The sequence below is a fragment of the Echiichthys vipera genome (assembly GCF_963691815.1).
Source record: "Echiichthys vipera genome assembly, chromosome: 1".
NCBI classification, from domain to species: Eukaryota; Metazoa; Chordata; class Actinopteri; order Perciformes; family Trachinidae; genus Echiichthys; species Echiichthys vipera.
In genome coordinates, this window is record NC_139826.1 from 23669422 (window position 1) to 23694264 (window position 24843).

General features: G+C 42.6%; 1 protein-coding gene across 2 annotated transcripts in view; it reads left to right on the forward strand.

Annotated features, from left to right (window-relative positions):
* Positions 1-2655: 2655 nt before the first annotated feature.
* The window catches only part of zfhx3b (zinc finger homeobox 3b), a 136772-nt gene continuing 114584 nt past the window's right edge, over positions 2656-24843 (forward strand). For both annotated transcript variants that reach the window (XM_083921357.1, XM_083921358.1), the window contains exon 1: positions 2656-2838. The gene's annotated coding sequence lies outside the window, so the exon portion shown is untranslated. The remainder of the gene's footprint in view (positions 2839-24843) is intronic.

A 24843-nucleotide genomic window follows, 5' to 3' on the forward strand; every position in this document is an offset into this window, starting at 1 on the left:
TACACCACACCATATATTCTTACAGCAGGGGGAGAGGGGGAGAGATAGAGAGACAGGGGTGGGGGGTGGGTCTTGGTCATATTGGATAAGAAGTTTGATTTTCATAGGCTCTTCTAAGGGATATATGCTATTAGATATATGGAAACACCGCGTCCCACTAGGGTTTCATAACCTCTCTAACCTTTAAGTCAAACGCTTTTGGAAAAAAATAAAATAAAAAATATAGCCTTTATATTTCATCAGCCACCGTCACCACTACAACACCAAGAGCTGCTTAACATCAGCTTTGTACAATCTTTAAAACAGAGCCATGCATTTCTATCCAACACACTTCTAATATCCGTCCGTTTCATTAACCCAGTTGTGACTTATGCTTTATAACTGTTATATTATGACCACTTCAAGCTCTATAGCATGTTTGGACAATGTTTGGATTTGAGTATAACACTTTATTGGAATTTACTCTAGGCGCAGACTATCTAATCCGTATTGTTTTAATAAACATGGCACAATATAGCATATGTGATCAGTGGAACCTGCTAGTTGCATTCAGTGGACCAGGACTCTATATGGAACTGTTTGCACAGAAAGTGAGGGATTGTCCATTTCCTAAGAGAATCAACAATACAATTATCATAACAAAGAGCACTGAGAGACTCAGAGTTTTTTTTTTCTTGCAATACAGTCTTTTCATTCGGAGGAAACGAGAGGACATCAGTTATAGAGGAGACGTGCTTTACCGAAACAGTATTAAGCTAAACAAACGAGAGGACCTCAACCAATGTTATATTGGTATTGATCACAAAGGCAAAAGAAATAGAAATTCCTAATCACGGAACATCAGACTGAGATGAGACACTGACCATCTGGGCCCCTTGTCATAATATGCGGATAACTATCATACTATATGCACACAGGCCGGAGCTGAACAAACGATACCCCTTATTATTATTTAGGGGAACCTACACGTGTTGACAACGTGCTCCCTGCTGTTTCGTAATAGATGTCACGATAACCTGTTCCCCATCAACCCTCGTGTGTCATGAGGCTATAAGCCTTTTCACAGGTGTGCTGGGTAAAAACTATAAACCTATTTATATTTTCTAAACACCCGTGACACACGTTGTAAAATTTAAATAAATGTCACACCCATGCAGGGTACAATGAGGCTTCAACAAGTACTTCTGAAAAGAGTTGGCCTTGTTTTGCATACTGTATAAAGCAGCTCTCAGGAGTTTTACCAATTTCACAGGGGGACATAGTTCAGCCTTTGTGCTGTGAATGACCTCCCATCCTTGAAACAATTAGTTTATTTTATATTATAATAATGTTGTAAATTATTATCCTGAATATGACTGATATTTGGAGCTGACGGTGACTGCAGAAAAGGCACGTCATGCTATCCTCTTATCAAGCTGAATTTCACTTTTTTTAAATGTAAGTGTGTAATTTTTAATCCAATGATCCATGCATACACACTTAATGTTTGACTTTAGGAACACACATTGCTCTACGTTATATGAAAGCATTCCTTCTTCTCTTGTCATTAAGCCTATCGTTGTTAAATGAATATATCTTACCATAAACATATACTGGGTTTCACTATAACCGTTGAATCACGTCAAGTTGAAGTTAAGCATTTTGAAGATACGCACCAGGACTATTTAATGTCAACTTCTGTCCCCGAGGAAGTTGTATTTTCTCTTAATGCTTAAAAATATATTTACCGATATAAGCTATGATAACATCCAGGTGTCATTGTAGCCTACTTTTTGGATTGCAGATTACAGTACACCGAGGCAGCCTGTTTGTTGCTGTATACAGTATAAGTTTGCATGTAGGAATGCTTTAATTCTTTTGACAAACGTTAGTTTTCAGTTGTTTACACACGCGACGGTTGTTTACATATTTACTACTATGCTGAATAATAGCATGCGTCCAGTTATTCACTACAGCCGCCCGAACTCAGTTATGCATTTCAATAAGTTGTTCAAACCTAGAATGTAAACTGCAGAAACAGCCCTGCTGCTTTTTCACGACTAAAAATGACAGACTGAGGTTGAAAGAGACAGAATAAAAAAAAGCACGATGGCTTATGTGCTTTAAGTGGACAAACAATATGCGTATCTTTCATTTAAAAAAAAACAAAAATCGGGATAAAAACGTTTGAAAAAAGTGGGAAAAAAGAGCGGAGAAAAAAAAAAGCTTCGCCTGTAGCGTCGGGCTGTGCCTGCTGCGGCTGCCTGCTCCATTATTAACTTTCACTGTCTTCCGTCTAATCAAACTCTTACTTTCCGCTGTTCTTAATTCCATATTTTCAATTCCTGATCATTACTTTCCTCTTTTTTTCCTACTTGTATCTATCCATCCCTCCCTCCCTCCTCTTTCTCCCTCCCTCCCTCCCTCTCTCTCCCGAGCTCTCTCCTTTGCTGAATCTTATTGATCCAGAAGGCGGCTAATTAGCCCTTCCCTTCGTGCCTGTGTAATGAAGCACATGCGCACTGAATTAATCACAGCCATTTTTTGCAGGAAACTAATTAGCAGGAATAAAGATCCAAAGAGTTTTTTCTTTTCAATCATCAGATCTCACTTTCACCTCTTCCTCGCTCCCTCTAACACAAGACTCATCGCCTGCTTTGCATCCAAATTATTTTTATATTGCCTTTAACAACTAATAGTAGGCTACTTCGGTTTTTTACACTCCGCAACAACAATGATCTTTCTTTTGCCACCCTAAGCGCAAACTGACCAAAAGGGGACTGCCTTGATGGGATCTTTAGCTAAATCATCTCAATACTGGATTAAAAAGCGAGGATCACAAAGCGGCAGCGAGAAATTGTAAGTTTCAACTTTGCGTTTGTCTCTTTTCCTCTCTGTTTCCACGATCCTATTCTTTTTTCTCGCTGTGCACTTATCTGAATCTGCTTTCCCTATCTGTTCGTAGTTTACGTGCAGCGGAGCTGGCTATTCTCACATTGTGAGAAATGACTAGCGATCACAAGTTCATTTCATGCAAGTAGTTTTGCTTTATTCTCGATTTTATTCGTATCGTTACCTGTGTTTACATCAGCGGTTCGTCCTCTCCTCCTCATGAATGGAAGATAAGAAATGGGCAAGACAGCGATCCTCTCCAAGCAGTTGACCGTAGAAAAACACGGTTTTAAAACAAATATGTGCATTTCTGTGGGATCGGGAAAGGGTAAAGAGGGCTTATGGGTGTCAAGAAACGTGTTTTAAGGCACAGATGCGATGAGAAAAGGGGCTGTGTTGAGCGGACGAAGGGCAGCGGCAGCTCCACATGAGCGCAGCCCAGAAAAGGAGCTCCAAGTCCAGCCTGTGGGTCCGTGTGCGTCCGGCGAAAGGGAACATCTCTCGCTTTCTATTTTTGACAGATTTGACACTTGACGAATCCAGGGGGGGTTTCAGCACCGTCTTATGCTTATAGAATCCTCTTCTGGATAAACACATTTTTTGGTTCTTCTCCGACACGTCTGTCTTTGAAAATGTGCAATCCCTCCGCCCTGCTCTTTAGTTCCTCTAGCTACACTTTTCCCCTTTACCCCACTTTGTCCAGCTTGTCTTTATTATTTTTCATCGCAGTTTTGCTTCTTTTGAAGCGTTGTTTTTAAGTCGATTCTCGCTCATTCCCCGACGAAGTCACATGCAAATCGATCCACGCGTGTGTGCGTGAGTGTGTGTGTATGTATGTATGTGTGCGTGCGTGCGCGAAAGGGGTTCGTGTTGGCGAGCGTGTGTGCGTTATGTGAATGTGGTGGTGGTGGTGTTGAGATAAACGAAGCCCCGGGTCTCCTTCATGACATGAGCGGATCAGCAGGACCTCGTACACGGACAGCATGAGAGTCTGAGCTGCGTTTTCACAGAACAGACATGTGTTTTTTAGGGAAGACATAGGCAGGCTGGATCTCACTGCTGCCTCCAACTACTTGGCTACCGTATCTGACTTTAAGGAGAACATTTTTTCCCCCGAGAAATGCTGACCGGAATGAAAACAAAACATTGCCCTATTAGTCTGACCTTAAGCAGACATAATCATTCCAAAGTTACTGCCGGAAACTTAAATTACGGTCCGGGCTAAACCTATAGGTCACTGCATGCATTTAGTAGCCGCTTAGCCAGTTAACATTTGGATTTTTTGAAAAAGTGAAACTACATAAGATATCCTCCACCCAAATAGAATAGGCTGCACTCTCGGAGAGAAAAAGACAAGGCTTGCAAAGTGACAAGCCTATCTAAACTGAATGGGCCTTCTTCCAAAAAATATACTTTATGACTACATTGTTACCAACCTCTACAAAAAAATGGATCTGATCCCAGAAAAAAAATGAAGCAGACGGAAATGCAACTGTCATCTTGACGTGTAGCCTATAGGGTGTAATTGCAAGCCGCAAAATATCCATAAATATGATTAAAAAATGTGTATATCTAGCGACTGCTTTTCGATTGTGATGGAGCTATTTGCAGTTGGAAAAAAGCTACGAGAAGTATAAATCAGACTCGGATATTTTTCGCGACGTAGAGCCGGGTAAAGAAAGAGGGAAAAGGAGGTTTTGCGAGCGAGCAGAGGCAAGGAAAGGATATGTGTAGCGTTGGGGGAAAGAGAGAGAGAGGGGGGTGTAGGTCAGACAGCAAGAAACAGGGGGAACAGAGGTCATGGAGTGAGTGCAAGAGATAAAAAGGAAAGAGAGGAAACCCCCGCACAACACAGCCGAGGGATGATGGGGAGGGGGGGAGTTGTTGGTATGTTTTGGGGGAGCCACATAAAGCACTTGTGGTTGTCAGCATCCGCAGGATTAAGACTTTGGCTTTAGTTTTTGGGATGGGAGAGACAAAATAGACTGGTAACAGGTTTACTACAACTAAATGTTAAGGATGTCAGGGAGTGAGAGAAAGGCCAAAAAAAGGAGGGGGGTGAGGGCTGAGGATTGTTGAGGGGGTTGGGTGCAGGGGTCAGATAGCCATGGGCCATAGAGGAGGAATCAGGGGAAGAGGTCAGATAAACAGATTCCTACCTTTCAGACTGAGAGAGCAGACAGAAAGAGGTTAGCACTGGGAGTGAGAAAGAAGGGGGAAAATCGTTGATTCATTTAAAGCAGTGATAACATTCAGATATAGGCCCGTCCTCTTTTTTTTGTATTGTTATATTGTTCTTTATTTGTGTCTGCAACAGTGAATTGTGTGTGTTTTCGGTTCGAGTGATTAGAAACTCAAAGGTTGTGTAATGTATAGGGGGGCAGGTAGGCTGCTGTGCCAAAACTCATGTGATCTGACAGTAATACTTCTCTCCTATTCCTTCCTCCTCCTCCTCCTCCTCCTCCTTCCTCTCTCTTTCTCTCTCTCTCTCTCTCTCTCTCTGTCTGTCTTCTGTTACAAAACAAAGACAGCAGAAATGTTTACTGTCATCTCACCTGTCTGATTTTCCTGTCTTGTCTCATCGTCATATTTATGTGTAATTATAACAGTTCCAGGCAAAGGTATAGGAATGTCATTGGCTTTATTTCTATGTATTCTATTTCAAATGTGTGTTTGTCAGACGCTGTGTTCGGTGAAGCTAACTATATTATCTCAGGCTCATCCCTGGCTGTGATATTGGAAGCATTGCGTTCACGAGAACTGTGAGCTCCCATCAGAGTGATGGTTTTACCACATGCATCGTTTTTGAAAATGGGTCGTTTTAATTTTGAGCTCATCACTTGTGGTCAGAGTAAAGAGAGTCTTCCTTTTTTGTTCATTTTTTTTAGTCTAGGCTGGGTTTTGATTTTTTTTTTTAAATGTTCTTCTCCTAAAATCATTTTAATATTTATGTGAAAACAAACATTAGCTGCAGTTAGATATTTACCACAACTGGGGGAAAAATGAGAAAAGAGTATATCACTCTGTTCAGAATAAATGAAAAATACTCTCATGCAGACATTTCACTTAATAGATTATTCTAATTAATTTCATTTGAATTTGTTTTAATTTATTTGGAAATGGTTCATATATATTTTTGAGACAAAAGGCATCTGTTTTAAACCATTACATGTATGTTTTTTTAAAAATACTTAATTATAAACATGTTATTTGAATGTGTGAGACATAACAAAATCCTTTGTCTGTTAAGATCAAAATGATTCAAAAATGCAAGTTTGTTGATTTGTGACGGTGGTGCTGTGTATTTAGTGCTTAGACATGATTCTAGTTATATGATAAGTCATGTATGTGGAGATAGTAAAATTGCTATCTGTGTGTTGTTGCTGTTGTGATTGTTATTTCTATCATGAAGAAATATTCGGTGTTCTAATGCTGTGATGTGATCACAGTTTTACTATTGTTGCCACTGACCCTGCACACGGTTGTCCACTGTTTGCACTTAGTTATGTTAACATATTCAGTGACAGGTATATTCAGAGTATTCAGATGTCAATTGACTGTAAGAACAGGAATCGCACTTCCAGTAGTGGAAATGAGATAAAGGGAGTAGCAGTCGTCATGGATAGGCTTATTTCATGGTCTGGGGGGGTGCACAGAGAAAGAGGAGACGGTGCCTGTGGCTGTCATAACCCTTCTCCTCCTCTCACTCTCACCCCCCCTTTCCTCCTCCTCTCTCTCTCCCCTTCTCATTCTCAATGTGCCTCTGCATATCTCACTCCTTAACACCAACCTTTCGGTGCTCGGGCACTGGCTCCGTGGGGGAGCTCGCTGCCATGTTATCGGGTGGAGAGAGCCCTCTTTGGGTTACCAGTAGGCCGTACATGGGAGATTCAGCGCACTTTAGGTTTGTTTGTCTATACACACATAGCACAAAACCTAATCGTGCTCTGATAAGTAAAATATCAAATTAGTTTGTGTGAATTGATTTTTTAAAATTATTGTTATTATTTTGTGTTTTAATAAATCAGTCAGTTTTAATAATTCCTTTTTTACTGTATGCCGTTTGCTTACGAGAGGCAGAGCTTATATAAATGAAGGTCTACCTTTGTTTGGATGCATCCTCACTGAAATCAGAAAGGAATGTAAAGCGTCAGCCTCTAGTTGTATGGGCATATATAGATGACGGCAGTCGACACATAGATGGCTTTGAATTTGATGTGTGATTTTGAATATGCAAGGTCGTGCAGTCAACAACCAGCTCTTCCAGTTGTCCTGCAGGCAAGGCCACTGTGCATGTCATGCTGTCATAAAGGAGCAGGCGGGGGGCGGGATCTCGGCACAGCCCAGGGGTGAGCGAGGAGGTGGGAAGGGAGCGTGGAAGAGATGACTGTCATGCTCAGGTGTGTGTGTGTGTCTATATATATATGCTTGTGGTCTGCATGAATGCTGTACGTGATCCTTAATCCCAGCATCTCCTATGTGTCCATAAGGGCTCCCTTGTATCTTCTTTTTCTCGAAAATCCCCCTCCTCGTCTTCTTTTGAGCTTTCCCTCTTCTTCAATGTCAACCTTTTATCTTTTTGAAATTAATTTTGTGGGGATTTTTGTGGTTTGCTCTTTCGCATTATATTATCCTGTTAACAATCTTGGTTAAATCATTGTGGTAGACTAGATTTATGATTGAGAAGATGCGCTTGTGTCTCAAGCGTGTGTGTGCACAGACACATCCTTTGTGTGTATACTGGCATTATGAAAATCTAATTTCTCTTGAATGTGCCACGTCAAGGCCCTGCTATGATACACTTTTGTTTTTATAGTAACTCGGTTGCTGTTTTGTTTTTTTTATTAATTTTGAACGGTTTCAAAAAAATCTAAGCCAGTGTCCTTCTCCATTCAGTAATACTGTATGTTTAAAAGAAAAGTATGGCTTCTGTTTTGACTTTCTCTTCTCCAGTGGAGGAATTTCACAAGCTGCCATACAACAGAGGATAGTAAAATGTGATACGCTTTTATATTCTTTTCAAACAATAAATGAATGCTGTTATATTCATGGGAGGGGCGTTATAATGTGTGTGTGTGTGTATCTGCGTCCTTGACTAGAATCTCAATATCGCTTCTGTAATAAATGCACATTATCAGCTTTGTAGCAAACAGTGCCGTTTGTTAGATAGCTGTTTTGTAACAGTGATATAGACTGTTGTATTTCTGTATTGTTGTATCGGCTGTGAGCTGAACACCTGTGTGACACTGTCCAGGGCTGGTGTCGTAAAGGCTGTGTTTGTGTGTGTGTGTGTGTGTGTGTGTGTATAGCATAGCATAGCGGCTACGACTGACTGTATATATCCTATTTGGGGCAGCAGCAGCTAGCTCTAGTGTTCAGGGATGAGAGGAACAACGGTTCCGCGTCTGTATAGTATGCCTACATGCGGGCAAGGCAGGGATGACAGGGACCTCTCCAAGGGCTGCAAAATTGAACTGAGCTGCACCCCAGCCCCCCATAAGCCCGGCCCCCTCTCTTGGACCCTGGAGGCCAGAATTCCACCCTCCGCACTGGCGCTTATCATCACAAAAGACGGAATGCATAAAACATGGAGGACGCTTAGACAGAGGCGGCCCAGGTCGCCTTTCTCTCCCCACACTGAGCCCTTGAACAATACATGGGCCCCTCTGGCCTGTGACTCTGACGACACACACGCCGTCTTTTTATCCTCCCCTATTTCTTTGTCATCCTCTTCCTCTTCCTCTATGTTACTGTGCTCCGTGGAGTGATAACTGCCCTTGCATTGTTTATCTGTGTCTGTGAAATCTGCATTGTGTAACAGAAATGTAAATGCACGTGTGTGTGCGCGTGTGTGCGTGTGACAGAGAGAGAGACAAGTTTAAATAATTGAGTGAATGTTCCATATTATTTATTGTATTGCATGTTTTTTCCACATAAAATGCAGTATAAATAAGAAAACATTATGTACTGACCAATTGACACAGAGTTTAAATGTAAACAGTTGAAATAATTATCTGCATACAAAGAAATAACATTTTGTATACAAGAAGACATGTTTCAGTGCAGTCAGGTGATTTGCATCGTTTTTCCTTGTCACTAATTTACAGCCAGGTCACACGATGATGCAACGTCACGGCTTGTATTAGTACTGTGTGTGTGTGTGTGTGTGTGTGTGTGTGTGTGTGCGTGTGTGTGTGTATAATCAACCTATTAGCTTCTCCACTTCTCTGTGCCAGATAAAGAGCTATGTGAAAGTGATATGAACATGTTACTGCTATAGACTTCAGAACTTCTTTTCTCCAGGCTACTCATTCTCCTCTGCTACTCCCAAAGACATGCTTCGTATTACAATGGGGCAGGCAGAAAGACAGATTGTCTCAGTGTGTGCAGTGTTTCTCAGTTGTTGTTTTTTGGTATTTTTTTCAAGTGTGATTTCTGTTTTTCAGATCTTGGTGAAAGACCAGTTTGGTTTTCAGATTTAGGTCATTCTGGTTTTAATTTCCTTTCTGTGCGCGCACTGCGTCCATTCCACTCTGTGACAAACAGTAGTAATGTGCGGCTGAGAAGGTTTTAGTCGGTATCTGTTTATACGTGTGTCTGATGGCTGGAGTGTAGGAATGCACTGCAGGGATGTGCCGGACCCCAGCAGGTCTATGGCACTTCCTCTCTGTGTACCTCACAGCTTATCCTCCTCAGGATTATAGAGGGAAGAAAAGAAAAGAGCGATTGCAGGAGCACCCTCTCCCTCTCACACCCTCTTCCCCATTTTTTACAATACACACACACACACACACACACACACACACACACACACACACACACACACACTCACAAATCTCAACAAAAAGTGTAATTCACTTGCAAATTTGTAGTAGTCTGTCCATGTTCCGGGTGAAGGAGAGAGAGAGGAAGAGAGAGAAGGAGAGGGAGGGGCAGAGATGGAGAGACACAGGGAGCCGGTTTCAGTATATTTCAGTGTGAGACGAGGTTGAGGTGAAGCCACCGACTGATTCTTCCCGGTCAGGAAAAAGCAGCCGACCCATCTGCCAATTGATAGATTATTATGTGGTTTGTGTGCATGTATCGTTTTTGCTGTGTAAGTAACTAAATGTGTTCGTGTGAGTTGCTGTCAGACAGTAGGTTTATAAGTTGCTATTTTTCATTCCCCCAGCTTCTCCTGAGGTGGCCTGGTGTTGTTTGCTTGGTACCCCAGGCGACTGATCTGCCAGTAGTGAAGGGGTTAAGAAGCAGGGATAGCCCTCTTTTGTCTCTGCGGCCCTCTTTGCCATTGTTGTGGTGGAATTGAGCTCGGTGCACCTCACTTGACCACAGCAAAGCAATAAAATGGCCTCTAAGTGCTGTAGCCTCCGTAGTCCTCTGATGTCAGCTCTCTTCCAGCTTTTGCCGCTATATTTTCCTTTTTTCTACAAACACATGGGCATGACTCGTGTGCAATGCACAGTATGTGCACATATACTGTGTATTGCTATTTTCTTTCAGCATGCTTTACATATGCATAGCTAGCCGTTTTATTATTTACTTATGTTTACTTACGTATCGTTTTTCCTCTTTGTTGTTGGAAAGTGCATGTAAATCACATTCTAAGCCCATTCAAAGATGCACACATTTTATATTTTTAATGAGCAATGAAAATTATTTTAAGTATTTATTAGAGCTTTACATTCAGCAGAATAGTAACAACATTCTGTTTTTCATACTCAGAGTGCTTATGTCCAGCAGTAAATATCTAGACAGATCTGTCTATGCTAAGGCACACACAGATGCTAAGTAAATGCTGAGAGTGAAAGTAACCCCTACCGTATTGCCATATGACATTATCAAATTGGACAAAGTTATAGCTGCTAAATTAATGGCAGAGAGTATTATTTTACATTTTTTAATAGTTCTATTTCTAGCAATAATGATACAAATTCTGTGCATGATCATTTTATTTTCTCTGTTTGAGAATGTATTATAATAATGCATAGTGTTGGTGCACAGATGGTTGTTTATATAGAGTCCCACCTCTGCAGACATTGTAATTAAAAAGAAGATATACTGCATGTGTGTCTGTCGCCATCCCATCTCATCTCGTCAAATAAGCATCTAGCTGCTGCACTGAGCATGTCAGTGGATTTATGAAAGCTTTTCTGATTCGCTGAATTATAATTGGCACTGTCCCAAGTGTAAACCATCTATGCCAGGTGTCATACAGACCGCATTAAATGTTGCAACAAACTGCAATTAAACCAACATTTCCTCAAAGCCACAACATTACACCTCTCTGTCTTATGTGCCTTTGCCTCACCCTTCTCCTCTCCTGCTCTCCTCCTCCTGGAACACGTGTGGTTTCCTCTCTGTGTCTCACTGTACCTAAAACAAATGCTCTTTCTCATTTTCCCTGTGTTAAATGAACAAACATAAGGACCCCGGTGCCTCATAATAAATTGATTAGAGAGAGAGAGAGAGAGTGTGTGTGCGTGTGCGCGCGCACGCTTAGCCTGAGGAGGAGGAGGAGGACACATACTCTATTTTTCTCCTTAATAAACACAGCGACTAAAAATGTATATTTATCCTGTTACAGTAAATGCCAGTTCTTGTGTGCTGGTCCTGATGCTCCCACCTCTATGGTAGGCTTTGCTGTAACCCAGTGGCTGATCTCTCATGACAGCGACAGTGCCGTGGTGTTTACATATTCGACACAGAGCCCTCTGCGACTGTGTGGTTTTCATTCTGACGTTCAGTGCCACAGAGAGCAGAGATTTGGTCTAGGCTGGAGGGGGTGGGGCAGGTCCCATGGGGCTGACACAGGGCTAGACGGCCGTGACAGACTGGTGACCTCGTCTTTGTGACGTCATTTGCCTCGTCTGGTCACCATAGCATTAATTTCCCCTTCCGTTTAATGAATGAAGATAGGGACCCGGGCTACTTTATGCAGCTATTGGTGATGTTCTGGTTAATTTCAGATATCCAATACTAATGAAAGAACGCATTAGGCCTATTTATAATAATGGCTCGAGTATAAAACATCCCTTCTATCACCTGATGATCAGCGGCATGTCTGTAAGCCTGTCACACTGTGGTTTAGGTATAATTAAAAAACCTTTTCTTCTCTTTTTCTAGCAGGGCAGAAAATTTGGCTTTTCTGTTTTACTCAAGTTGTAACAAATAGCAAGCACGCATTGTGAGAAGCAGTAAAACAAAACAAACCCTGACCACATATAGGAAGTCAGCCTGAGGTAAGAGGTAGGCTTAAAACGGATACTGACTGTTAGAACAGTTTTTCTCCCCGAAACATGCCGAGTGCCAATTCTTTGACAAGTAATTCTGTTTTACCTCTCTTCTGCTACTCTTTTACCCTCCCTCGGAGCAATGTGTGAGCACTTTCTCCCTAGAGCCTTTTTAAATCATGCACATTTTATATAAATGCAATAAAAAAAGAACCTGGCTCATAGATGAGGTATAATTTGGGCAGCATCTCCTCTGTAGATGCAGTGTTGCCCCTACAACTCAGACAAGGTGCGTCTATATTGTATCTATATTTGGAAGGAGGATGGCTATAAAACAGGCTCCACTCATTGCCTTCTTTTTGTTGTAGCCAGGTGTTTCCTCATGTTGGATCATGCCCTGATGGGGGAACAACAGGCCACATGGCAGGTGAGAACCAGGTTTTTAATGCTAGTGGATGGCTTTTCATTCTGTGGTCTCCCTGTGCCACGAGGAAAGCTCAAAAAACTCTTGCAAGCAGAGTAGACCGTAGTAGTGAAGTACCAGGAACAGGACAAGTGTGTTGATGACACAGCCTTTGTTTACACTGGAGAGAATATGGGTTTGGAGGAAGGAGAGAAAAAAAGAGGCAGAGGGAGGGAAAGAGGGCACAGACACCAGTCTCATCACTTCCTTACTTGCTTTAGTTTTTTTTCCGTGAATCATTATTGTCAAAACAACAGAAGAGGAAGTGTACAGAACATTTTGATCAACAGCAATGCTGTAAAACTGGAAACTATAGAAAAGATTAAAGTAGTTGCATGTTTGTTATTGCATTTTGTGTAAATGTAGTCTGCCTCTGACTCTAATCTACCAGCTTGGTCTACCCTGGGTACAACTACAATACTTATCTATTTTTCTTCTTCTGCCAGACAGGGTACATTGAACAAGCCTCTATGTTTTGACCCTGACCAAGACAGAACACTTATTTCTCACACTCTGTAGACCCCTGGCTTCCTCGGGACAGCTCTGTTCGTTGTTCATGGATGTATAATTTTACATACATGTGTCTATATGCGTGCTTTCCTGTCTTCCGCAAAGATTTCTGTAAAACAAAACATCGGACTGACACCTGCACCCTGTTGTCTTGTTGAGTGTCAGTTCTGTGGTCAGGGCAAAAATGTACTTTCATATGACAGATGGCTGTGTGGGCCTTTAACAGGAAGCCTGGCTACACTGTTTCACAATCTCTCTCGAAACAAGAACTGAGTATCCGCGCTACGGTGTGCTGTCCACATTTTGTGTAACGGATGCCAGCTTGCCTGTAGTGGGTACAAGCACAAGGCAAAGGGGGTGGGGGGTGGGGGGGTACCCCGATATAAGTGGGCCCCCGAGACCTCCTTGAGGGGTAGAGGTGTGGCGAACGTCTGTTTTGGGCATGGCTTGTGTCAGCGTGTTTAGCGTTTGCCTCTGAGGGCATTTATATGCAAATGCTAAACAACCTATTGGGGTGGCTAATTACAGCAGGGCCTTTGTGTGTGCCAGGCAGTGAGAAGCAGGGAGTTACTTGCACGCCAGGCATGGACTTCCCCTGCTTGTTTACTCATTGTCTTTCCTTATTACCCCCTCATTGACACTCCCCTTTTGTGTGGTTGCGCCGTTTGCCTGCATGCTGACTCCTCCCCTTGTGTGGCTGGAGTTAATGTAGTAGATTAAAGAGGCAGCTCTCTGGCCCTGTTTACTTCCTCTTTCACCCGGTTGGCCCAGCTCTGCTTACTCTGCAGCCATTCCTCCTGTAGCTTTCGTCTGGCCACCACCTATTCAGGAAGGATTCAGCCTCATCGTACTCCTCTCTCTCTCTCTCTCTCTCTCTCTCTCTCTCTCTCTCTCTCTCTCTCTCTCTCTCTCTCTCTCTCTCTCTCTCTCTCTCTCTCTCTCTCTCTCTCTCTCTCTCTCTCTCTCTCTCTCTCTCTCTCTCTCTCTCTCTCTCTCTCTCTTTCTCTCTTTCTCTCTCTGTGTCTATCTCTCTCTCTCTCTCTCTCTGTGTCTATCTCTCTCTCTCTCTCTCTCTTTCTCTCTCTGTCTGTCTCTCCCCTACAACTAATGCTCAGCTAATTACTTTGGGTGATAAAAATGCATTTAGGTCAGGTTCTAATGCAATGCAAATTTATGAGTAGGCAGAAGCAAATATTAACTTGTAGAGTCACTGATAGTCATCAGCTAGGGACAAAGGTACACCTCCCTTAACTGTCAAATATAAAGGTTTTATGCTTTTTTCCTTTGTTGTGAGGGATAATGACAGCAGGATGCAATGCAAATATTTCAACTGCATGGTCTCCTATAGAAACCTGTATAACGATATATCTTATGTTAAATAATAGTGTAGTAAAGCCAACATACTAAGTTAGCCCCATTTTTATCATTATGTTGAAGTAGCCTGTAATATGAATTTTGTAGTTTATTTGCCTTTTCCTGTTATTACCTGTAGTAATGTAACCCCAGCCAAATCAGTGTGGTAAAAGGTGTATATCACAATGCGAAATCATCATTATATTTGATGAGCTTGTCTAATTCTGCTGTTTATCCAAAAGCAACTGCAGCATTACCTCCTTTATTATACATTAAAACTGCATTTGTAGAGAGAGAGTTAGTTTTTTTCAACATGTGCATGTGTAAGTATGTCTCACTTGTCCCCTCTGTATATTCTCAAATCTCCGCTGAATACACAGCCATATCAAAACCGGTCCTGCTGCATTCCTGTGAAATTATTTGTCATGTTGTAGAAACAAAGAGAGAGGAGGAAAGCAAAAGCACCGGTTTAGTGTTGGTCTCACTTCATTTTACCACATAAGTTCCACCATTTGTTCCATGGTTTGCCACCACTTGTGCCCCTTACTACGCCAATTACACCCACACTTTATGTGTTCTCCCGCTCACAAACATATACCCTGACACACAGTCATACCTACATTCGAAGGGGGAGACTTTGCTGGCCGAGGAAGCCAAGCTGGATCAAAGGCCATGTGTGAGGGAGCCAGGGTACCTCGTAGAAAGCAGCTGCCCCTTGCTGTCTCTGCCTCTCACCCCAGCCTGACAGCAGCCAGAAATATGAGGCCTCTCCAGACCTCTGTCCTGGGAAAAAAAGGACAGGACGGCACACATACACTCAGAAAGCTTTTGTCTCTGCTCTCTCTCCCTCTTCCTCGCTCACTCTGACATACAAAGAAGAAAGCCGTTTGTCTATGCTCATTCACTCATTCAGCCACAAATAGAAATCTTCGTTTCACATATACACTCCCTCTGCCAACCTCACAAAACCATTAAATTATCACATGCTTGATTTCTCTTTATTGTCTGTTTGTTAAACTCTTTCATTAGCTGTTTTTGTCAATTTGGTGCTATTTGTCTGTCAATCTTACTCTGCATTTGCCTTTTTCTCACTTCCCTCAACATTGTACTTGCTCTTTCTGTGAGTGAGGCCTTCCTTGACACTGTCTTGGGGTGCTTTTCTTCTCCAATACTCTTGTCCCCACCTTTTCTCGCCACATGTCTAGGATTTCTCTCCCTCCGCTCTGCTTCTCCAGCGAGTTCAAACTCTGACAGAGTTCAGAAAGGCATTCAGGTCCCTAATCCGGGCTCCCTCTATCAGGAATGCTAATACGTGTGATTGTGTGACCCGTAGGAGCCCGGCAACATCTGCAGGAGCCTATGGCGAGCCCCCACCCTCCCACACCCACCCTGCCCCCTGCCTTTGAGCGTTCACTCGCTGCCATTATTTCATTGTTTCACTTCACGCCTGTGACTGGGCAGTGCAGTTAACCCTCTGCTGCTCAGGCCAGGCTAGCTGCAGTCCTGCAGACAGAGGGGTACTGAGGAGGGGCATATGGGTTTTGGACAGCCCTTTCCCAGGACAGGCCTCCCTGCCTGCCCATCTGGACCCCTACACACAGCTCTACCCCTCATACTGTTTACTTATGCATTCCACTACCAGCCACTGTGCATCTTTGTGTTCATAGACTGTTTAAAAGTGTGGTCACTTGTGATTGCAGGAATTGCCATCTGTGTCTCGCTGTTGGATTTTTCTACATGAGTAGCTTTTGTTTTCTCAGGGACATCAGGAAAAGTAAACTTATTCTTGATAGGATGAGATCTGAAGAATTGAGTTGTTAGCCAATGAAAACCTGTTATTACAACTTCACCCATCCCTTTTGCCAGGTTTTGGAGTTGAAAAAAATAATTGTTGGTATAGTGTCTGTTTTCAGAAAGATGAATTACTGGTTACGCACAACTGTCGAAGGGATTCTGTGTCAGGTTTGAGTGCTGCTGATTTAATTACCCTTCTCCTCAGCCCTGGCTGTACACCTGCATATGTATTCAAGCTATTGACAAGCAAAGAATCAGGTTGGATTTCTATGTTCTTCATTCACATCCTAAGCTTAAGAATTGTTAGACTCGTCAGAATTTGGCCAATGTAATCTGTTTTTGCTGGACTCCGCTAAAAAAGTGTATGTATCATACACACATTGCAGGCATTGGAGGCCATCATAAGGAAAACAATCCAAGCAAAACTAATATTTTATATTAATACACAAACAATATACACAAACTTGTTACCTGCCAGGGTTTGGTACACATTGAACAATGGTTATGTGTCCCTGTTCAGGTGTCTCTAGTCATTACTGTGATGCCAAGGATGCAACAAGCATTTGAAACTAAAAATAAGTCCACAGTAATAGTTAATACATTTTTACATGTGCAGCAGCCCACAGGGGTTCTTCTAAGTGTCACTCAGAGGAAGATGTGTCCCTGCAAACAGTTTCCAGTGCAAAGTGAGAAGTGAACAGCTACATAAACAGGAGAGGGGGTCAGCATTCAGAGTGTCCATCCCTGGCCCTGGAAAATATACATACACACATACACACACACACACATACACACGTTCCATTAATATTAGAACAATGATTTTGTCCATTGTTATCAAAACCATGATTAATCATTACATTTTTGCAAAGCAGGGGCAGTGTTACCATGGGGACATAAAATGATCCACGCTGCTTTGCATATCAACAGAAAAGTTTACAATTGCGGTACAACTCTGTGTGGGCTTAAAAGAGAAATCCAGTCTTTTCTGATGCTTCCTCTGACCTCTGTTGTTCAGCTCAACAGGCTGTTTGTAGTGCGCCAAAAATGATAATTGGGCAATTCAGCAAAAATGATTTCTTGCATTGCCTCGAATTACATTGTAGAGCTTTTTTTCCCGACTGCTTATAACGTCAGAAGTTGAAAAGAAGTTGCTGCTTTCTTAACTAGTTTTCTCTATTTTTTTAAAGAAATCCATTCCATTTTGAAATCTGCATCAAAAAGAGTGTCAAAACCTTAACTGTGTAAAATCAAGCTGATGCAAATTATAGTAGTAGAAAACTGAATTAATGCATTTTCTCTATTCACCTTTAACTGAATGTGCACATAAATATGAAATATTTCAAAGAATATTCTTAAAAATGTAAAAAAAAATAGTTGGAATACCCAATAACCATTTTTGGTGATGTTTGCAAATGAACTGGAATGAATAAGGGGTATGTTGAGGCTTAAATATATTATGTTTTTACCAATTACTATATGGAGAAAGATATATTATAATTATAATGTTCATTTCAGAGTGTGTTACACCTAGATTCATGGCTTCTCAAAAGAGGTAGTCGAGATCTGCCCATGTGCATTTTAGTTTAATGTTCTCCAATGTTCTGTGTGATTGCAATTGTGCTTGTTTTCTGCATAAACGATTAATCTGAATATGAGGCATAGGGGAATCTAAATTGGCCCACCATGCCAGTTCCCATGACAGCTCATTGAAACCAGGGACGAAAGGATGTCCTCTATTTTTTATAACCAAACATCATGTCATAACAGGCCTTCTTAGGCTTCATTTACATCTACAACAACATACTGTCCTGTGTTTTGTACACACATTCTGACATTGTTATTAATCTGTAAATTCTAGATTGTGTTTTACCAGTATAGGATAGAAATGTTTGATTGAAATAACTGCAGATTACAACTCTCCCATTCCTTTGTTTACAGACATGTTTCAAGGTTTCAAGACAGTTTAAAAGGAATGGGCTCTACAGAGCCAAATTGGATCTGGGTATGTAAATACTGCTCTGATGTTTAATGAGAAACAAAGTTAGCTAATTATAGCAGCTCTGAGAAACATGAGGAGGACAGTGGGAAATGTTTCCATCACTCCCTAGCTCTATAGATTACTGCCTAATTGCCTCAATCGAATCAGGCGGAGACATTAGCCAGAGAGACAGAGAGTAAGAGAGAGAAACATGGGGATGGGGCTGATTACACATATCTGTCGGTGGCTCTTTAGATAATCCAGCGGAGGACCAGCAATTCGGCCTCTCTGACATAACATAGTCTGCATGTCTCCTGTGTTCTGCTCCCTTCCCCCACCTCAGTTATGAAGGTGAGGATAGCAGGGTACTGTATTCTCTTCTGCCACGCCAGCCAGCTGCAGAGGTGATTCATACTCCCATGCGGAAGTTTTTCAACTATAATTACATGTAATTCTGACACATGTTTATGCCTGATTTTAACAGACAGCTTCTCCACTAATGACAAAGTAGCACATAACATCCTCCCAAACATTTGTTACAACAATATTTTTCTACCTTATTATTGTATGTTGCGATTGTAAGTACTAGCTGAAAAAACATGCTGTGCTAGTTTGGCTGACCTGTTGAAAAGCTGGAAGAGTATATCCTTTCCTTCTACAACAAATGCTGTATTATCTGCTTGGTCAAATATGACGAGTGTAAGAGAGTGAAACTTCAGACAAATAGCACAATGAATTGTGAGGGTTTTAAGAATGTCCTGATGCTGTGAAGCCCAGCTTGTCTTTCCTCTCATTTATTTATGCCTCACTGGAAATGGTGAGAAGGGAGGAAATTGACTTGTTTGTTCTATTTCTGTTAATTCCTCTAATTCCTGTTAACGGCGATGCAGGGAAAAAAGGAGACTTTGTGCCTGTGGCTGTTAGATGTGTGCCCTGCTTATGTTCTGAAGGCAGGGCGCAGAGAATAAGAAGCTCTATTGGATCCGTTTCGTCCTTAGAGCACAGTGATATTGAGGTCAGCTGTCCAAAATGATCTCATGTTAAGGAATTGGCGAGTCAGCAGGGTCAGAGCAGAACCGCCATGACGACACTTTCTCCACGGTGATAACGCTGCCCTCCTTTCCCCTCCCCTTCACTTTCTCTGCATGGGAACGGCAGAGAAGAGTGGGATCTGTGTCTGTGCTCTTTTACTCTGGAGTAAAATGGTACTGACTGTGTTGTCTCACAGAACCAGGCCCTGAAATCAGGTGAAGTTTGTCTCGGTTAAGATGAACTGTCTCTTTACAATTCTGATGATCTAAAGCTGCATGGCTAAAATTCTTCCATCTTATTTAAATCCTAAACAAACATATGAAGTGCTGAAAATAGCCGACAGAAAATAGCTGTTTCCTGGATGTCATAGCGGTGTAAACGGGTGCCTGAACAATTCTTCCCTCAGTTTCCCAGGCAGGCCATGGAGCATGGTGTTGGAACTGCACGGAGGAGTTCTGTGTGGGGAACCCAGACCCCAGCAGTCCTTTTTTGAACAGTTCTGATGGGAACGTAGGCACTGTAAACAGATAATGCCACTCATGCGCAAAGGGCAAGAAGTGGGAGGTCTCACTTGTCCAGACGTTTAAAATGGGCAGTCTGGGTTTGAATGTTCGGAAAGTCATATGGGAATGAGTGAGCCGGGCATTTTGCATCGATGTTACTGCTCCTTTACATTACACTTCTCGGGTTCAGTGATGGTCGACTTGGCTGTATGGATGAAAAACCAACAGTTGGCTTTTCAGTTGTTGAGCCAAATATTGTTGAAGCGTATTGAGCAGGGCTTGAAAGTGTGTTCACATGGCTCTCAGGTCATGTGCACCAGTCTCAAGTGACTATCTGTAAGTAAGTAACAGCTCACATCTCTTTTCTATCCTTAAAATCAGTCACATACGACCTGGCTCTTTCGCTTTCTTATCCTCACACCACCTTCTCACCTTTTTTCTCTCTGCCCCCCCCCCTCTCTCTCCCTTTCTCTCTCTCTCTCTCTCTCTCTCTCTCTCTCTCACACACACACACACACACACACCCACACACACATGTGTTGCCGTAATTTATGGCTGCCGGGCCCTTGATCAATTGATAGCAGGGGATCCTTTGGTAAATAGAGTTTTAGACACATTGCCAATAGACCTGGGCTATTGATTGGAGTGTAAATTAAAAACTTAATCAGGTCTCTGAGATAAGATTTATCTCCGCCCCAAGCAAATTACAGGGCTGACTTGGAGACATAAAGGCAGGCCGGTGGGCAGATGAGCACTGCCCCTTCATGGGCGCCACGTCTGGCCATAGTACTCTCTCCTGTTCCTGTTTCACTTCTAGTGCCAGTCTCCACCACTTCTAGGCTCACTTCTGTCTTGTGGGATAGACCATGAAGACTTTTAGTGTTGACATAATGGATGAAGGATTTTCCTGTAGTCTCTATTTAGAACAAGGCCGGCTTAGACTAACACAGTTTAAAGCATCTGGTGGACATATTTATCCAATATGTCTTATTGTTCCATGATGCACTTTCAGTATGGCTGATCCAAGTGGGAAGTGATTTTATTTCTTTATCATTTTGCTCTGTTTAGCAGTTTGTCTTGCTCAGTCTTGACAGTATTCCCTCTCTCCCCCTCCCTCTTTCTCTCGCTCTCTCTTTCTGTGTGTTTAATCACTTTCATTGCTGCCTGCAATGAAATATGTAAATCATTACACCCAGCTTTTATTTCTTCAATAATATTCTCGTCTTGTTGAGGTCATTTTACGCCACAATAAATGTATGCACATTCATACGCACATGCTGTGTTGTCTATATTTTATATGTATTAAGACAATCCTTGGTATTGCACATTGATCAGTATATGGATTTTCACAGTAATTGCTGAGGGAAATTTTCTCTGTCTCTACTCTTCTTCATTATTAATATTGGGAAGTGGGTATACATTCAAATTGTCTCTGAGTATAATTTCATCTTATAATTCATTCCAGCTAATACATAATAGCATGCATAGTGAGAACTAGGGTTTTCCCCAGGTTTCACAGATAAGAAAGACACACTCACTAAGGGTCCTGGGATAGGTATGTCACAGATATCTTTCTGCATATTTTAGTCAGTAATTAAAACATACATTTTTTTCCCTGTGTGATTAAGGCCAGTATTGGGCTCTACTCAGGGATTATAGCACTTCCCATTATCTCTGGTTATAGTCCACACAAACAGAAGCCATAGAAATGGCATTGACCAAAGGAGAGAGAGACAAACAGCGAGAGAGGATGATGGAGAGCAGACAGTTGAGGAGGCCATGAGTCCATTAGCAGATATACATAAATATTAAAAAAAAAATGTGAAACACCCCTGAGGACAATTATATTGGTGGTAAAAATATATGTATATAATTTTTTGGGTTTGTGAAGTGCTGGGTAAGTGTTAGAGGTCCCCAAAAGAGCCATGCAACCTAACCCATCCAGTGGCTACATAATGGTGGCCATGGTTTGTCTTTGTCTAGTTGTGGGGGAGGCTGAGACCATCCGTAATAGGCTTTTTGCCTGATAAGCCCAGAAAATACTCGTTTAGTTAGTGAAAGTGCAGAGGGATCCTGGCCTGATAAACCCGCTGTTTCCTTCTGTAATACCCAACAGCTAAAATCAATAGTTGGGATCATTCTCCCGCTAGTCGTCCAGTCTCCTTTATCTGCAGCCTTCCTCAACCTGTGTACATGGGGGTGGTGGTTAGCTGGAGTATGCCTCTGTGTATATTAGAGGTTATATAGTTACACTTACAAAGACCTTTGAAACCTTGACCTTAAACCTCCAATACCGTCCAACTATTCACTAGTCGGTCTGCCAGTGTTGGCACAGGTCTCACTGAAGGGCAGGCTCATTGTAATTTTTCTTGGCGTTATGGATCCAACTCCCAGCAATCAGCTCAGGTGTTGAGTCAGGTGAGTGAATGTATGTAAAAATCTGGTGGGAGGAAGTGGCTGTCAGCACTTATTCAGCCCTGCTAAGAGCCCTGTGCTCTGTCAACACAAGCTTTATGTTCTGAAACAGGTGCTTGATAAGACTTACATATAAAGTACAGGTAGCGCTTCTGACACGGCCACAGGATCCAACGGTTCCGAGAAGAGACCAAAGAGGTCCCAGATGAGAGGTGCATGAGATGGATGACAATGACTAGGGCTTTGGAGCCGAAACATGCAAGTTTTTTACAATTCTCTGAATTTTTATCTCCCTTCTCTTTGCACCTTGCTAGGAGGTGAGGTTGTGCCAGAATGCTTGATCAGACGTGGTGAAGAATACAGAACCCCTCCACCCCCCACCTTCCCGCCATATCACAACTCCACTGTCCCACTTTAGCCAGTGTTATCATTTTGCTGGCAGGCTCTCCCAGAGTTAGTTTCTGTGTAATCTCTCTGGCCATCGCAGCACTGCCGTAAAATACAGCCTCAGGTGTTAGTAGCCAGGGTGGTTAGCCTGCGACACCGTTACCTAAAGTGCAGTGTATTAAAAAGCAGTCAGGGCCCTGGATCACAGTATATCACAAGGGAGAGGCAGCGATAAGGCCTGTCTGCCCGCCCGCAGATCAATGAAGGTTACTGACATCATATCACAAAGTGAAAGCGAGTGCTGCACCCCTAGCTATTTATCCACAGTCGATCGGACATGAAAGGGGTGTAAGGGGGAGAGGATGAGACAGGACAGCACAGCACACCCCCCTCTCCAACCCCCATGTTGGGGACTCAAGCACTGACTCCTCCTCTCCTGCCCTGTCATCGACTCTTCCCCTGGACCACTGTGGCTCTCATATGGCAGCAGCTACAGGAGTAGGATATATAGAGGCAGAGAACTGCTAAGTCTGAATGAGGCTTAAGTCAGCAAGATGACAGTGACAACCTTTTGTGATATTTCAGCGTTGGCAACAGCATACGTCTCTTCTGTATGTTTGGTTGTGTAAAAGTAGTTCCAAGGTTTGATTTCTAATTCAATTCTAACATTTGTAGTTCATCCGTTATCTGCTTTTACCTGAGGTGACACAGGCCTTTAGATTTTATTTGTTGTAAAATAGGTTAGACAGACACAATGTCAGCACTAAGATCGAAACATAAAGATAGCGCCAACCACTGCACACTTATCTGTAACCTCCTTTTCTACTTCTCTTTACCTTTTCACAGCTCTATCGGCTTATTGCATTATATATCATAAAGCCCATATTCCCCTCACTTATGTCTGCATTACTATGGTAGTATTGAGGGATGTGTACTTGCAAAGGCACTTTTGCGTGTCCATGCGTAGGACATCATGCTTACAGGTACTGTATGAGTTTCATTTATCAGCTGCCTGGGGCACAATGTGGAGGATTTCCCCCAATGGGTTAGTGTGTAACTGCTCTGTCAATACATGCTTGTCAAGGCTGGGAGAGTGTGGGGGGAAAAAGGCCCCTCACTCCAACGCACCGAAGCCACTTATTGAGCAGCCAATAGCTATTTACCTCTTGACGGTGGCAGGCGAAGAAGAGGCCCAGCCCGGCAAGAGGAACTCTGTGGCTCATTCCCCCGCTCCCAGGACTTCACAGATACTAGCTTGCTCTGAACCAAGCCCATCCTGAGCCAGGAAGCAGAACCAGTGGCTCAGACGGGAGACAGGGAGGTCTGTGTTTATATGGAGCAGGTTGTCCTCTCCTGGCTCCTGGTCTTTGCGGGGCCTGGCTGTGTGTGCAGCTTGCTGCTGTAAAGCCCTGCTTCCTCTCTGGAATCTTGGTGTTGACAGAGAGCATCTGGGCCCTGGGAGAGCTTCCAGCCTGCTGGGTCCCTCACATGTACACACAGGGAGGGAATGATAGAAGGGGTAGAGAAAGAGAGGTAGAGCACAGGTTTCAGTTAATACACTGTATACCATTGCTGTATATCCTTTCCAACTTAACTGTGCCCATTGACCTGCCCATGATCCTATCTCTCAGTTTGTTCCCCTCCTCCTTTCACCACAAGCACCTAAAGGTGGCGTGTTTTATGAATGGGTGTTTTGATGGGTGTTTCTTTTTATTCTCACCTGCTTTGATTCAACAAAGAAAAGAATGTTGTTACGGAGGTGTTCATCTTTCCTCTTCTGCTTTTGTTTTCTTAGACTTCTCGCCCTGGTGAAAATCCCCCTTTTTATGTGGGCTGTGCAGATCCCTGCACTGTGTGTTAGAGTTGTGGGTCGCCTGTCAGGACATGTCTCATATACCTGACTCATAGAGGGATTAGTTAACCCTCACAGTACTGTTGAGGAAGAGTCTGCCAAGCCATGTACAGCTGGGGTTTAGCTGAGTGATGCAAAATTTCAGAAGGAAAAGGAAGTTAAAGCTGGGCCACACATACCTGTCAAATCAATTCAATTCAATAGGCTTTATCACCTTAAGAAGTTCCCTCTACCAGACAGATTTTATATGTAATTAATGTATATTGAACTGTAATGAGACCTCAATTTTGCACAAAGTAACCCATACAAGAGCAGCATAGCGAGATGTCCTGCTGTTAAAGAACAGCTGTACAAATAAAGAGAGGGGGAAAAGAACAAGAAAAACACATTATATCAACATTTAACAACAGTTGCTTTGTAATCTGGTATTACTTCCATAAGCAAAGGAGGGGCCT